At 46.2% G+C, this 14,930-nt stretch overlaps 1 protein-coding gene across 2 annotated transcripts in view; it reads right to left on the bottom strand.

The window, feature by feature from the left end:
- Positions 1–14,525, bottom strand: part of PACSIN1 (protein kinase C and casein kinase substrate in neurons 1) — a 91,044-nt gene extending 76,519 nt beyond the window's left edge. For both annotated transcript variants that reach the window (XM_060189631.1, XM_007532783.2), the window contains exon 1: positions 14,256–14,525. The gene's annotated coding sequence lies outside the window, so the exon portion shown is untranslated. The remainder of the gene's footprint in view (positions 1–14,255) is intronic.
- Between the last annotated feature and the right edge of the window lie 405 nt (positions 14,526–14,930).

Genomic DNA, 14,930 nt, shown 5'->3' with positions numbered 1-14,930 from the left:
CCTCCTTCTATCTTTCTCATAAATAAATAAAATCTTTTTTAAAAAAAAGTGAAAGAGAAGCTTTCTTCAATGAGGTAGGGGCCAGGCTTAAACCTGAGTCACACACATGGCAAAGCAGCACACTATCAAAGTGAGCTATTCTGTCAGTCCTGTTGTAGTAGAACTTTCCCTAGAACTTTGAGTTTATTCTGACTAAATGAGCACCACTAAAGTCTTGAGCAGAGGAAGGACAGCATCTAATATCCTTAGGTTTTAAAGGCCTGTTTGTTTAGGAGAGGCCAGAGCTCTGCGCAGGCATGTCCTGTACCAGCAACTGAACACAGAACCTCCTATATGCAAGTCCTCTGCTCTACCACTGAGCCATTTCCCCAGCCACTGATTTAGATTGTAAAAGAATCTCTTTGGCAGCACAGCTATATACAAGATACTGGATACTGTACAGCAAACCATAACAAAAGGACTTTTCAAAGTTAACCCAATTACCAAATAATGTAATGATAACATTAACTATCGATTGTCTTTTTGAACCCTAAGACAGCAGGAACCTCACATCTCCACTATAGAGCCCCTACTTCCCCCAGTCCTGGAACCCTTGGATAGGGCCCACTTTCCCGTATGCATCTCCCAATCCAAACCAAATAATATTGCATCCGCCGATCACAACCTAACCGACGCAATGATTGCCACCTCAACATGCTTCACCTCAGACTGTGTCCAGAGACTTTACGTGTGGAATGACAACCCTTCAGCTTCATTACTCGGGTTCCAGATGCCACCAGGATGCTGGCCAGGCTTCCCTGGATTGAAGACCCCACCGATGTGTCCTGGAGCTCAGCTTCCCCAGAGACACACCTTACTAGGGAAAGATAGAGGCAGACTGGGAGTATGGACCGACCAGTCAACGCCCATGTTCAGCAGGGAAGAAATTACAGAAGCCAGACCTTCTACCTTCTGCAACCCTCAATGACCCTGGGTCCATGCTCCCAGAGGGCTAGAGAATGGGAAAGCTACCATGGGAGGAGGTGGGTTATGGAGATTGGGTGGTGGGAATTGTGTGGAGTTGTACCCCTCCTACCTTATGTTTTTGTTCATTAATCCTTTCTTAAATAAAAAATTTTTTAAAAGAAGAATCTCTTTGGCTTCTGGGGGGGGGAGGAAGAGGGGGAGAGGGGAGGGCAAGAAGAGGCTGCTATAATAAACTAAAACACAACGTAGTGACTGGGGAAATAGCTCAACTGACAGAGCACTCAACTTGCATGCCTGAGGTTTCCAGTTAAATGGCTAGCATCCATCACATGTACTAGAGTGGTGCTCTGGTTTCTCCCTCTCCCAGTTTTATGTAAAACTCTTTATCATACGTATAAATAAAATAAATCCTTATAATTAAAAAAAAAAAGAGGGTGAAAGCAGACTGACTCTGGGCACCTAGAAGGAAAAGGCAGGAGGATTTGCTGACTACTAAGTGAGGAGGTCTCAGAAGACAGATAACGCCAACTACCAATTCATTTATGATACAAAGGAACACATAACACACTACCACAGGGCTGCAGGCCTGCCCTGGCTCTCTTCCTCTCTTGTGGCTGACTGAGTGAGACCCCAAGGAAGGCCTGGATAGGTCAGAGTGAGACTGAGTATGCTGAACCTATCAGGCTTTGCAAGGAGCAAGTATCAGTGAGGTCTATCCTCTAAAACATCTGGTCTCTGTGATCTGGGAGGTGGCACATTGGATCAAGTGTGGGACTCTCAAGCATGAGTTCCTGAGTTCAATCCCCCAGCATCATATGTGAGGTGCTGGTTCTCTCTTTCTCATTAATGAATAAATATGTTTTAAAATAAGTAAATAGGGATGGGAAGATAACATAATGGTTATGCAAAAAGTGCTCATGCCTGAGTCTTAGATTCAATCTAAGGCTCTGAAGTCTTAGATTCAATCGCCAGCACTACCATAAGCCAGAGATGAGCAATGTTCTGACAGATAAATAAATAAAATACCTGGCCTCTGCCTTGTCAGCCTAGTCTCTTATTTTATTTCTCTCCTCAGATTCCTGAACTGCTTTCCGCCCCACCGCCAGTCTCAATACACAAGGTTCCAGTCCCAGCCTCTGCATCTTTGTCTCTGCTGTCACTCTGCTGGAAGGCACCTTCTACCTCTCTGAATCTAGTATCTTATACTTCCAATTCCACTTCCAGTTCATACACTGTTATGGTGTTGCTGGAGATTGAAGCTGGAACTTTGGAGTTTCAGGCATGAAGTTTTGTATAACCATTATGCTATCTCCCCAGCTCTAGTCACATCAGTCCTGAGAAGCAGACGTCTACTCTGAGAAACGACTGCCTCCACTCTTAGCAAGAGCTACTGGGGCACAGAAGGCCAGAAATAACCAGACGGCACAGGTGTGATGCTACCTTAGCATCTCCTGGTCAGTGTGTTTAATTTCTGTCTTCACACCTGCAAAATAACAACTTCAAAAGGTTACTGAAACTAATAAACTTGGCAGGGGAGATAGCATATGGTTATGCAAAAAGACTTTACTGCCTAAAGCTCCAAAGTTCCTGGTTCCAAACCCTATACCACCATAAGCCAGAGCTGAGCAGTGCTCTGATTAAGAAAGGAAGAGATAGGTAAATAGATAGATAGACAGACAGGTAGATAGATAGATCGATCGATCGATAGACAGATAAAGGGAAAGAGGGAGAAATAAATGTGCTAATAAATACAGATAAACGGAACAGTGCCTGGCACATAGCTGTGAATCTCAGGAACCCATGGGCCCCAGGCACTGCTGTCCAGCGCCTGTCTCCGTCATTGGGCCCCCACCAGAGAGGGATGCCACCCACATTATGTGTGCTCAGCTACCAGTCACTGTCCTTTTCTTTTTATTAATAAGATAGGAGAGAAAACCAGAGCATCATTCTGGCACACGAAATGCCATGAATCAAACTCAGGACCTCATGTTTGAGAGTCTGAGTCTGTGCCACCTTCTGGGCCACTCAGTTACCAATTTCTTCTTCTTCTTCTTCTTCTTCTTCTTCTTCTTCTTCTTCTTCTTCTTCTTCTTCTTCCTCTTCCTCTTCCTCTTCCTCTTCCTCTCCTCCTCCTTATTTTATTTATTTTTAATGTATTTATTTAGTTATTACTAGTTAGAGGCAGAGAGCAGTTGAGAAGGAGGGGGTGTAGAGAGTGGAAGAATAATAGAGGGACACCTGCAGCCCTGCTTCAGCATCCATTCATAAAGCTTTCCCCCCTGCAGGGGCTTGAACTTGGGTCCTTGTGCACTGTAATGTGAGTGCTTAACCAGGTGCGCCACCACCTGGCCCCCTTATTTTATTTATTTATTTATTTATTTATTTATTTATTTATTTATTTATTTAATAGAGACATGAGAAATGAAGAGGGAAGGGGACAGAGAGGAAGAAAGAGAGATCCCAGGAGTCAGGCAGTAAGTAGCACAGTGGGTTAAGTGCATGTGGCACAAAGAGCAAGGGCAGGAGAAAGGATCCTGGTTCGAGTCCCGGCTCCCCACCTGCAGGGGGGTCGCTTCACAGGCATTGAAGCAGGTCTGCAGGTGTCTATCTTTCTCTCCCCCTCTCTGTCTTCCCCTCCTCTCTCCATTTCTCTCTGTCCTATCCAACAAAGACATCAATGCCAACAACAATAACTACAACAGTTAAAAAAAAAACAAGGGCAACAAAAGGGAAAATAAATAAATAAATATTTAAAAAAAGAAGAAGGAAGAAAGAAAGAGAGATCCCTGCAGCTCTGATTCACCACTCATGGAACTCCACCTCCCTTCAGGTGGGGACCACGGGCTTCAACCCTGCTCCTTGCTCATGGTAATGTGTGTGCTTAACAGTGTGCTACTGCCTAGCCTCTTTTTTGTTGTTGTTGTTGTTGTTGTTAATATTTATTTATTTATTTATTTAAACAACAAGGCCAACAAAAGGGAAAAAAATAAAAAATAAAGTTTGAAAAAAAATTATTTACTTATATTAATGAGAGAGAGATTGAGAACCAGAGCATCCATCACTCTATCATATGGGATACCAAAGACCAAATTCAGGACCTCTGATCTTCCTGCCACAGCCCTCCTGGTGTCCAAGTCATCTACCCCTGATTCATCCCACCAGGTCCCATCCACACCATAGAGATAAAAGGAGAGAAGGAAGAACTCTTTAAGAGGACTAGTTACATACCAATCACAAGGGTTGGGAAGACAGCATCATGGTTATGTAACAGATTTCCATCCCTGAGGTCCCAGGTTCAGTCCCCAGCACCACTATAAACCAGAGTTAAGCAGTGTTCTGGTCTTTCTCTCTGTATCTCTCTCATTAAAATAAAAACAAATAATAACCCAGGCACAAAAAGTCTTCAAAGCCAAGTGGTAGCATATGACACATCAAATTAAGGTGAATTTGGTTTCTTTTTTTCATATAATTTTTTTTAGTTTTTTTATATTTATTTTCCCTTTTGTTGTCCTTTTCATTGTTGTTGTAGTTATTATTATTGTTGTTATTGATGTCATCATTGTTGGATAGGACAGAGAGAAATGGAGAGAGGAGGGGAAGGCAGAGAGGGGGAGAGAAAGATAGACACCTGCAGACCTGCTTCACCGCTTGTGAATCGACTCCCCTGGGGGCTCGAACCAGTATTCTGGTCCTTGCACTTGATGCCATGTGTGCTTAACCCATTGCGCTACCACCTGATACTCTAAAAAAAGATTTTTTAAAAACAATTTATTAACATGAGAAAAAGGGGAGGCGTAGAGAGAGAGAAAATGCACACATGTGATGCCAGGGATTGAACTCAGAATCTCATGCTTGCAAGTCCAATGCTGGGGGTTGGGCACAGTGGCACGCTCAGTTGAGCACACAAATGACCACGCACGAGGACCTGAGTTGGAGCCTCCACACCCCACATGTGTGTGGCAGGGGAAGGGGAGTGAGGGGAAGAGGGAGGAGCTTCATGAGTAGTGAAGCAAGTCTGTAGGTTTCTGTTTCTGTCTCTCCCCCTACCCTCTCAATTTTTCTCTGTCCTATCAATTAAATTAGGGGAAAAAAAAAAAAAAAAAGGAAACACGGCCGTAGTAGATTTGTAGTGTGGCACTAAGCCCCAGTGATAATCCTGGTGGCAAAAAAAAAAAAAAAAAAAAAAAAGCTCAATGCTTTATGCACTACCACCACCTCCAGGCTGGGAAATATATTTATTTACTTACTTATTCTACAAGGGAGAGAAAGAGAGACTAGAGCACCACTCCAACATATGCAGTGGCAGGAATCAAACTGGGGCCCTCATGCCTGTGAGTCCTGTTCTACTCATAAGTCACATGCCTAGATGCAGGGGAGATAAGGGGTGAAAGTAAGGATAGTAAGACTCAATTTATTTTTTTTAAGTTGTCTTTTTAAAAAATCTTTATTTATTTATTGACTTACTGAATAGAAACAGCCAGAAATCAAGAGGGAAGGAGGAGCTATAGAGGGAGAGAGACAGAGAGACATCTGCAGGCCTGCTTCACCACTCATAAAGTTTCCCCTTGCAGGTGGGGACTAAGGGCTTGAACCCAGGTCCTTGCACATTGTAACATGTGCGCTCAACCTGGTGCACCCACCACCCAGCCCATGACTCAATTTGTTTTTAAGATTTATGTATTTACTACATATAAGAGATCATGTTTCCCATGAGACAGAGAGAGAAAAACCAGAGCGCCTCTCTGGTTCACTCAATGCTGGGAGCCAAACGGGAACTCTAATGAGCTTCTAGCAGTTAAACTACTCCCGCAGTCATAGCGGATCCAATTTAAATGCTTTTTCTTTAGACATTGTAGGAAAAATCCCAGGTGTTCTCAAGCATGATTTTAATTTTTTTCTGAGTAATTAAGTTAGGTGTGTACGCAGAAAATAGGACAGGCTGTTGAGATAGAGGGGAAACATTCCCCATCTTGCCTGGCAGGGATCTCTCCCTGCTTTTTTTTTTTTTTTAATATTTACTTATTCCCTTCGTTGCCCTTGTTGTTTTATTGTTGTAGTTATTCTTGTCGTCGTTGGATAGGATAGAGAAATGGAGAGAGGAGGGGAAGACAGAGAGGGTGAGAGAAAGATAGACACCTGCAGAGCTGCTTCACAGTCTGTGAATCGACTCCCCTGCAGGTGGAGAGCCGGGGCTCAAATCGGGATCCTTCAGCCAGTCCTTGCACTTTACTACACGTGCGCTTAACCCACCTGCGCTTAACTGCTGTGCTAACGCCCAACTCCCCTCTCCCTGCTTCTACCCCCAGGGATGAACACAAGAACAATCAGGTCGGCAGTCTTCAGACATTTTTTTTTAATTTTCCCTTTTGTTGCCCTTGTTGTTTTTTATTGTTGTTGTAGTTATTGTTGTTGTTATTGATGTCGTTGTTGTTGGATAGGACAGAGAGGGGGAGAGAAAGATAGACACCTGCAGACCTGCTTCACTGCCTCCGAAGCGACTCCCTTTGCAGGTAGGGAGCCTGGGTCTTGAATCAGCCTTCAGACATTTTTATACAAATATGAACACAGAAATACATGTGCATATTTGTATTTTTTTATGAGAGACGAAGAGAGTGAGAGACCATCACTCTGGCAACCTGTGATTCCAGGAATCAAACTCAGGACTTCAGGCTTGAGAGTCCAACACTTTACCATTGCACCACTTCCCAAGATACTATATGCTCATTTTCTTTTATTTTTATTATTAGATAGAGACATAGAGAAATTGAGAGGGGGTGGGGATAGATAGCAAAATGGTTATACAAAGAGACTCCTATGCCTGTGGCTCCAAAGTCCCAGGTTCAATCCCCTGAACCACCATAATCCAAAACTGAGCAGTGCTCTAGTAAAAAGAAAAAAGAGAGAGAGAGAAGAAAAGAGAGAGAGAGAAATTGAGAGGGAAGAGGGCAATAGAGAAGGGGAGAAACAGAGAGACAATTGCAATACTGCTTCACCACTTGCAAAGCTTTCCCCCTGCAGGTAGGAACCAGGGGCTCAAACCCAGGTCTTTGCACATTGTAGCATGTGCACTCAACCAGATGCGCCACTACCCAGCCCCTTCTTTCTTTCTTTTTTATATGTATTTATTCATTTATGCAAGAGAATAGAGAATGTTACATGTGCAAGGATCCAGGTTCGAGCTCCCACTCTGTACCTACGGGGGAAGCTTTGCTAGTGGTGAAGCAGGGCTGCAGGTGTCTCTCTTTCTCTCTCCCTATCTCCCCTACCTTCTCAATTTCTGGCTGTCTCTATCTAATAAATAAAATAATTATTTTTTAATTTTTATGTATTATTGGATATAGATAGAGAGAGAAATTGAGAGGGAAGGAAGACATAGAGAGAGATAAAGACACAGAGAGATACGTACAGACCTGCTTCACCACTTGTGAAGTTTTCCCCCTGTAGGGGGCTTGAAATCCAGTTTAATGCATTGTGACATGCATGCTCAAGCAACACCCAGCCTCCATCTGGTTTACTTTGCATCATCCTAAGAGGGTACCTGTCAGAGAAGGTCCTGGAAGTGGAACCGTCAGGTTAAAAGTCTGATCACTGGGAGTCGGGCGGTAGCGCAGTGGGCTAAGCACAGGTGGCTCAAAGCACAAGGACCGGCGTAAGGATCCCAGTTTGAGCACCGGGCTCATCACCTGCAGGGGAGTTGCTTCATAGGTGGTGAAGCAGGTCTGCAGGTGTCTTTCTCTCTCCCTCTCTGTCTTCCCCTTCTCTCTCCATTTCTCTCTGTCCTCTCCAACAACGACAACATCAATAATAACAACAATAATAACTACAACAATAAAACAACAGGGCAACAAAAGGAAATAAGTAAATAAATATTTTTTTAAAGGGCAACAAAAGGAAATAAGTAAATAAATATATTTTTTTAAAGTTTGATCACTATACTGCATCAAAGCAAAGGACTCTGGGGAGAGAGGGCGAGGGAAGGATGGAAGAGAACTTTGAGGTCCTGGTGCATAATAAAATTATACCCATGTGTCAATGACTATACTATAAAGTATTAACATTCTCAATAAAAAGAAAAAAACTAATTACTACTGCCAAAAAAGCAGTACCAACTTATTTTTCCTGGCTGTTGTGAGAGTCAGTTTCTCACACCTTTTTTCTTCTTTTTTTTTTTTCTTTTTTAATTTCTTTATTGGGGAATTAATGTTTTACATTCAACAGTAAATACAATAGTTTGTACATGCATAACATTCCCAAGTTTTCCATATAACAATACAACCCCCACTAGGTCCTCTGTCATCCTTCTTGGATCTGCATTCTCCCCACCCACCCACCTCCACCCCAGAGTCGTTTACTTTGGTGCAGTACGCCAATTCCAGTTCAGGTTCTACTTGTGTTTTCTTTTCTGATCTTGTTTTTCAACTTCTGCCTGAAAGTGAGATCATCCCATACTCATCCTTCTGCTTCTGACTTATTTCACTCAACATGATTTTTCCAAGGTCCATCCAAGATCAGCTAAAAACAGTGAAGTCACCATTTTTTATAGCTGAGTAGTATTCCATTGTATATATATACCACAACTTGCTCAGCCACTCATCTGTTGCTGGACACCTGGGTTGCTTCCAGGTTTTGGCTATTACAAATTGTGATGCCAAGAAAATATGTGTACACAGATCTTTTTGGATGGGTGTGTTGGGTTCTGTAGGATATATCCCCAGGAAAGGAATTGCAGGATCATAGGGTAGATCCATTTCTAGCATTCTGAGAGTTCTTCAGACTGTTCTCCACAGAGGTTGGACCAATTTACATTCCCACCAGCAGTGCAGGAGGGTTCCTTTGACCCCACAACCTCTCCAGCATTTGCTGCTGTTACCTTTTCTGATGTATGACAGTTTCTCACACCTTCTGCCACATAAGCACTTTATTCTGGCAATGACTTAGTTCTTAAATGGATTAACCTTATTTAGTGACTCCACCCATGATCTTCCAATCCCCTTTTGTTTCCCTTATGGTTGCTGGATTGACACCCACATTAAATGAAAGAGTCTATCATTTTATTATTTCTGAACACTGAGAAGCCCAAATCCATAAATGAGTGCTACTCTCTAAACAGTAAACAGACAGAGACAGAGAAAAACTGAATGGAAGGGGAGATAGAGAAGAAGAGAGAAAGGTGCCTACAACACTGTTTCACAGCTCATGTTTCACACCCTTGCAGGTGGAGACCTGGGGCTTGAACCCAGGTCCTTGCACATGGTAAAATGTGCTCTCAACCAAGTCACCTTGGTTGGTAGCTGCCATCATCCTGCTCCCCTCAGTCTTTTTTTTTTTTTACCTCCAGGGTTATCACTGGGGCTTGGTGCCTACACTAAAAATGCACTGCTCCTGGAGACCATTCTTCCCCATTTTTGTTGCCCTTGTTATTGTTGTTATTGCTGTTATTGGGAAGAACAGACAGAAATTGAGAGAGGAGGGGAGGACAGAGAAGGGGAGAGAAGAATAGACACTTGCAGACCTGCTTCACCACTTGTGAAGCGACTCCCCTACAGCCCTGCAGGTGGGGAGCCAGCAGCTCAAGCCGGGATCCTTCCTCCTGGTGGTGCCATATGCCTTCCAGTACCTTCTAATGTTTCCACAAGTATTTATCACATTGGTAATAAGAAAACATTTTTTATAGTTTCTTTATTTGTTTGATAAAAGGAAGGGGAAAATCTGGATAGGCAGAGAGACACCTGCAGCACTGTTTCACTGCTCTCAAGCTTTCTTCCTGTGGGCGAGGACTGAGGCTTGAACTCAGGTTGTTGCACACGGTACCATGTGCACTCAACCAGATGCACCACCACCTGGCCCCCACAGTTTTTTTTTTTTTCTTTAAGGAAAACGTAAAACTATAGTGTGCTGCTTTGAGTGCCCAGGTTCAAGCTGGACCCCCACTGCATTGAAGGAAGATTAGGTGATGTATGAGAAAGAGAGAGTAAAGCCAAACCAAGCAGCCTTCCCTCTGCCAGCACATCACCTCCTCCCCCACCCCTCCACTTGCTTCCCTAGAGAGGACTCCCCATTAAACCAGTGAAGTCAACCCACCTGCCAGGCCCACAGACAGTTTCACTTCTCCAGTGAAAGCTTTCCTCCAGTAGCTTAGCCTTGCTGGGGCCACATGCAAATTTCAGCCTGGACTCTCATCACCAACCCAGAGAAGAAACACTGCAGGCAGCCTAAGACCTTAGAGGAGAGGGCTGGTAAGACTAATGAGCTCTCATTTATTCCACAAGAGTTGGAGCAACTCAGCCATGCTCTGGACACAGATGCTGCCCTTCTCAGACTTCAAAACCTAGTTCGGGGGTGGGGCAGGAGGACGGGGTTGGGGCAGATGGGGGAAGGAGGTGGGTATTAATCCTGAGAGTTTATGTGAAAAGGGAGGGGTCCCAGGTGAGGTGAGGAGAATGTGGGGAGAGGAACTTCATGGTAGGGTCTCCCAATCCAAACCAGGAAAGATCCTAGAAGGAAAAATGTCTGAGCTCCACTTAACCCAGATTCAAGCCCAGCCCTCAAAGCAGTGGAGGGAATTATGTTGTTGTATCTCTCTCCTTCTCTCTCTCTTGCTCTCGATCTCTCTCTTTTTTTTTCTCTCTCTATCTGAAAAAGCCAGGATAGAGCAGTGGGGCTCCATAAACTACAAAGTGATGATGACGACGATGATGATGATGTCTCAGCTCTGAGAATGAGAAGGAAGATGGGAGGAGGAGGAGTTCTGGGCCAAGAAATAGCCTGTGCAAAGATTGCAGGTGAGATAAGTTATTTGAGGAACTGAAATCAGTTCAGAGCAGCTCAAGGGCAGAAGAAAAGAAAGAGAAAAGAAACTTGGATCTGGTGAGAGCAGTGGGCCACATGAGAGAGAGTGAAATTTGTCTTCAGGGCTATGGGGAAACATTGAAGGATGCTGTGCAGGAGAATAACAGACTAGGGAAGTGCCTTAGATATGCATCACATAAAGCTCATTCTATTCACCAAATACAGTTGAGGCTCCAGGAGAGAGGCTATTATATGTGCTATTGTCTTGAGCACACAGGCCTGACCTTTGCTATTATACTTAGTCATGCCCATAGTACCTACTGCACAGTCCCCTTAGCCATAGGGTTCCTAAACCTCAGTGTCTATGCAACAACAGCACGTTTTCAACAACTAGGCCACAACCTGCTGGCTCTTGCATTAGGAATTACAGCTTAAGTAGGTGGACTCTGGACGCCAAGCCATAGTGCACCAGGTTGAGCACACTCATTACCATGCATAAGGACTAGGGTTTGAGCCTCTGCTGTCCATTTGCAGAAGCAGAAGGAATGCTTCATGAACAGTGAAGCAGTGCTGCATGTGTCTCACTTTCTCTTTTCCTATCTCCCCATCTCCTCTAAATTCTCCACTGTCCTACTAAAGAAAAAAAGAATATGGAGCCTAGAATCTGGGTTTAAACCTCAGCTCCTCTACTTTCAAATTCTGTGACCCTGGGCAGATAGCTTCTCTGTTTGTCAGTCTCCTGTCTATAAGATGGAGGTACTAATAGTACCTACCTGGTACTATTAGTATTAGTTTGGATTACTATAGGGACTGCATGAGATGTGGCCCAGAAGGTGGCAAAGTAGCTAGAACTTGGATTCTCAGAGGTCCTGAGTTTAATCCTTTGAATTGTATGACCAGAGTGATTTTCTGATGTTCTCTCTCTCATTAATAAATGATGATAATATTTTAAAGAAAAACTAAATGTTGAATGAGTTAATACACATAAAACAGTTGGAGCAGAACCTGGCATGTAGCTAGTGCTGTGTACTCTTGCTTTTCACTATTATCACTGTGCCCTCCATGCCCAGCCCCCAGGACACTAACTAGACCACCCTCCATTTGCCTTCTCCACCCCCAAAGCACCTCTCCCTTACCACCTTACTCTCCCCACTGCTAGGGACCTGCACAGAAACTAAGAAGAGAAACATCTGGGTTCTAGGACAATCAGACACTCTGACCTGAGTCTCTGGCCCCAGTTCCCTCATGCCCACTGATGAGAGGACTGGAATTGGAGCCAGGAACTCAGCACTGCCCCTGACTCTGCCACTGACTTCTCTGGGCCAGTCTTCCCAGAATAAGATAAGAAGAAAAGCATCTTGGAGATATCTTTTTTTTTTTTATGATTACCTTTTAAAAATTTTTAAAAATTTATTTCCTTTTTGTTGCCCTTGCTGTTTTATTGTTGTAGTTATTATTGTTGTTATTTATGTCATCATTGTTGGATAGGACAGAGAGAAACAGAGAGAGGAGGGAAGGCAGAGAGGGGGAGGAAAGGATAGACACGTGCAGACCTACTTCACCGCCTGTGAAACGACTCCCCTGCAGGTGGGGAGTTGGGGGCTTGAACTGAGATCCTTACGCTGGTCCTTGCACTTTGCGCCATGTGCGCATAATCAACTGTGCTACTGCCTGACTCCCCTTACAGATATTTTTATTTATTTATTTATTTTCCCTTTTGTTGCCCTTGTTGTTTTATTGTTGTTGTTGTTATTGATGTCATCATTGTTGGATAGGGCAGAGAGAAATGGAGAGAGGAGGGGAAGACAGAGAGAGGGAGAGAAAGATAGACACCTGCAGACCTGCTTCACCGCTTGTGAAGCGACTCCCCTGCAGGTGGGGAGCCAGGGTCTCGAACCCAAATCCTTACGCTGTCCTTGCGCTTTGCGTGCTTAACCCACTGTGCTACCGCCTGACACCCCCTTACAGATATCTTAATGTGGGGGTCAAAGAAGCAGCCAGGACTGGAAAAGACCCCTGTCGCAGATGTGGTTATAAGCCTGAGCCTTGGTGGCAGCCTCTTCTGGTCTGGGTTGCTTTCCCAAGCAGTAAGGTCATGAGATTTACTCAGCTCACTGAGGCCCACAGAGGCTGACAATATCCTGGCTTGGGCCTTCCCAAACTCCCTAATGCTGACCAGGACTTCCTCAAGTGCCAGGGTAGAGACTGCCTGGTCTGAGTTTAGCAGCCCAGGAAGAACCTGTTGGCACAGTCCCAGAATCTTCACTAGAATCACCCACTGAGCTGTGACCAGGCCCCAGTACTCAAACAGGGACCCAAAAAAGCCTCTGTAGCCATTCAAACAACAGCATTTATTTACCGACGTTCATAGCTGTTATCCAGGTCCAGGAAGAGTCTAAAGGGTACTGTCTAAACATGCTCACTGGCTGGCTCTGCGGTAGTGGAAAAAGGGAAGCCTGGGACCTCTTTCAGATTCCCAGAGGTCAAGCTCATTCATTCACTCATCCCACATTTACTTGGTGCCAACTGTGATTAGGTGGGGGTGCATGACACAGATGAATCAGATTCCCATGGTCTCAGAGGTGACAGACAAGACATAAATAATCTAGCTACCAAGCAGACAGAGGTCAAAGAAGGGGGGTGCCTTGGAAGGGGTCTCAGACAGCTGGCTGGCAGGTGGTCTGTTGGTCTGTTTGGACAGACTAACAGGTCAAGAGGGTAAGAGAAAGGACCTCTAAATCACTGACTCACTGTTCACTGGCTGGTGGGGCTCAGTCGGGGTGCTTTGGATGGTGTTTGGCTGTGCCCAGAGAAAATTGGCCACATGTGTCACTGCACGTGGGGAGCAGAGCAGGGCTGGGGGTGGGGAAGGAGTTGGGACCTAAAGAGGGTCTGGCTAAGCCAGGGCTTGCCAAGATGCCCCTTGCACCCTAATGACCTTTGAATCTGTTCTTGGGCTCCCCGAAGGCCAAAATAAGACGGAGAGCCAGGCAGCAAGTGGCCTGGGTAGGAGAAGGGCAGCACCAGCTAGCCTATCCAACATTCCAGCCTTCCCCTATGCCCACCTCCCATCCCAGCTGCGGAGGCAGGGATGGAGGCACTGAGAAAACATCTTTGAGGGTAAATCAAACAAGGTTAGGGCTGTGTCCTCCCCATCCTACTCAGATCCATAAATAGTCTGAGCACCAATCAGACACCTGCCCATCCACCCTGCTGGAAGCCCTGGGCCAGAATCTTGGACCCTGGGAGCCTGGTCCCAGCTCCCGAATGCACCTATCTCCTGCTCCCCGGGGCAGGACTCCCATCACCAGCTCCTTTTCTCCACAGGCACCCTGGCACCCACCTCCCGGCGATGCCCCCGCGGCCCGGCCGCGCTCTCACCTCTCTCTCCAGGTGATGCCCAGCCCTCCGCCGCGCTCAGGCCGGGAAGGCTCGGCCTCTGCTCCCCCCAAGCACGACCTCCCCCTCGCTGTCCACCGTCGATCCCCGGGCCCCCCTACCTGGAGGCCGGAGCGCGCGACACCATCGGGGGCGCCCCGGGGACCAGCGAGGCGCCTGTAGCCGGACCTCAAACCCCGACAGCTTCCCGGGAGAGGGTGAGGCTGCGGCGCCGCCGCAACTCGAATCTCTCGGGGCTGCGGGAGGAGGAAGGTCAGAGCGGCGAAGGGGGCCCGGGGGAGGCGCGCAGATGGGCGCAGATTAGAGAGGCATTTTTAGCGAGCCAATGGCAGCGCGGCACAGGGCGGCGGTGCCCGCGCAGGTGGGAGCCGAGCAGAGCAACGGTGGCGGCTGCAGTGGAGGCGGCGACTGGCCGGGGAGGCGGGGCGGGGCGGGGCGGGGCGGGGCGGGGGCTCGACCTCGAGCCCTTCTCTCAGCTCTCCTGTAGGACCCCGGGTGTCGCACCCAAAATTGCTTTTCCCCACCTTCTTGGACATTCCTCCCGCCCTGTCCCTCTTTCTGGCCTGTTTGGTTCCCTGTTTTCTGTTGTGTTGGGGAAGGGGTTGTAAGAGCGTTTCTCCCATCACATCCCTTCTCCCTATCCACTGACCCAGATGTGCGCGCTCACCATGGGACACTGTCACAAGCCCCTAATTCCAGTCGAACCAGCTGTCAACAGGACATCTCCTTGGGGCTCTCTGAGTGACCCAAAAGGTGACTTCCAGGACCCGACCGGA

Source organism: Erinaceus europaeus, chromosome 4 (genome assembly GCF_950295315.1).
Source record: "Erinaceus europaeus chromosome 4, mEriEur2.1, whole genome shotgun sequence".
In the NCBI taxonomy this organism is placed as follows: Eukaryota; Metazoa; Chordata; class Mammalia; order Eulipotyphla; family Erinaceidae; genus Erinaceus; species Erinaceus europaeus.
Note: the sequence above shows the minus strand (reverse complement) of the source record. Positions and strands in the feature narration are given on the sequence as shown.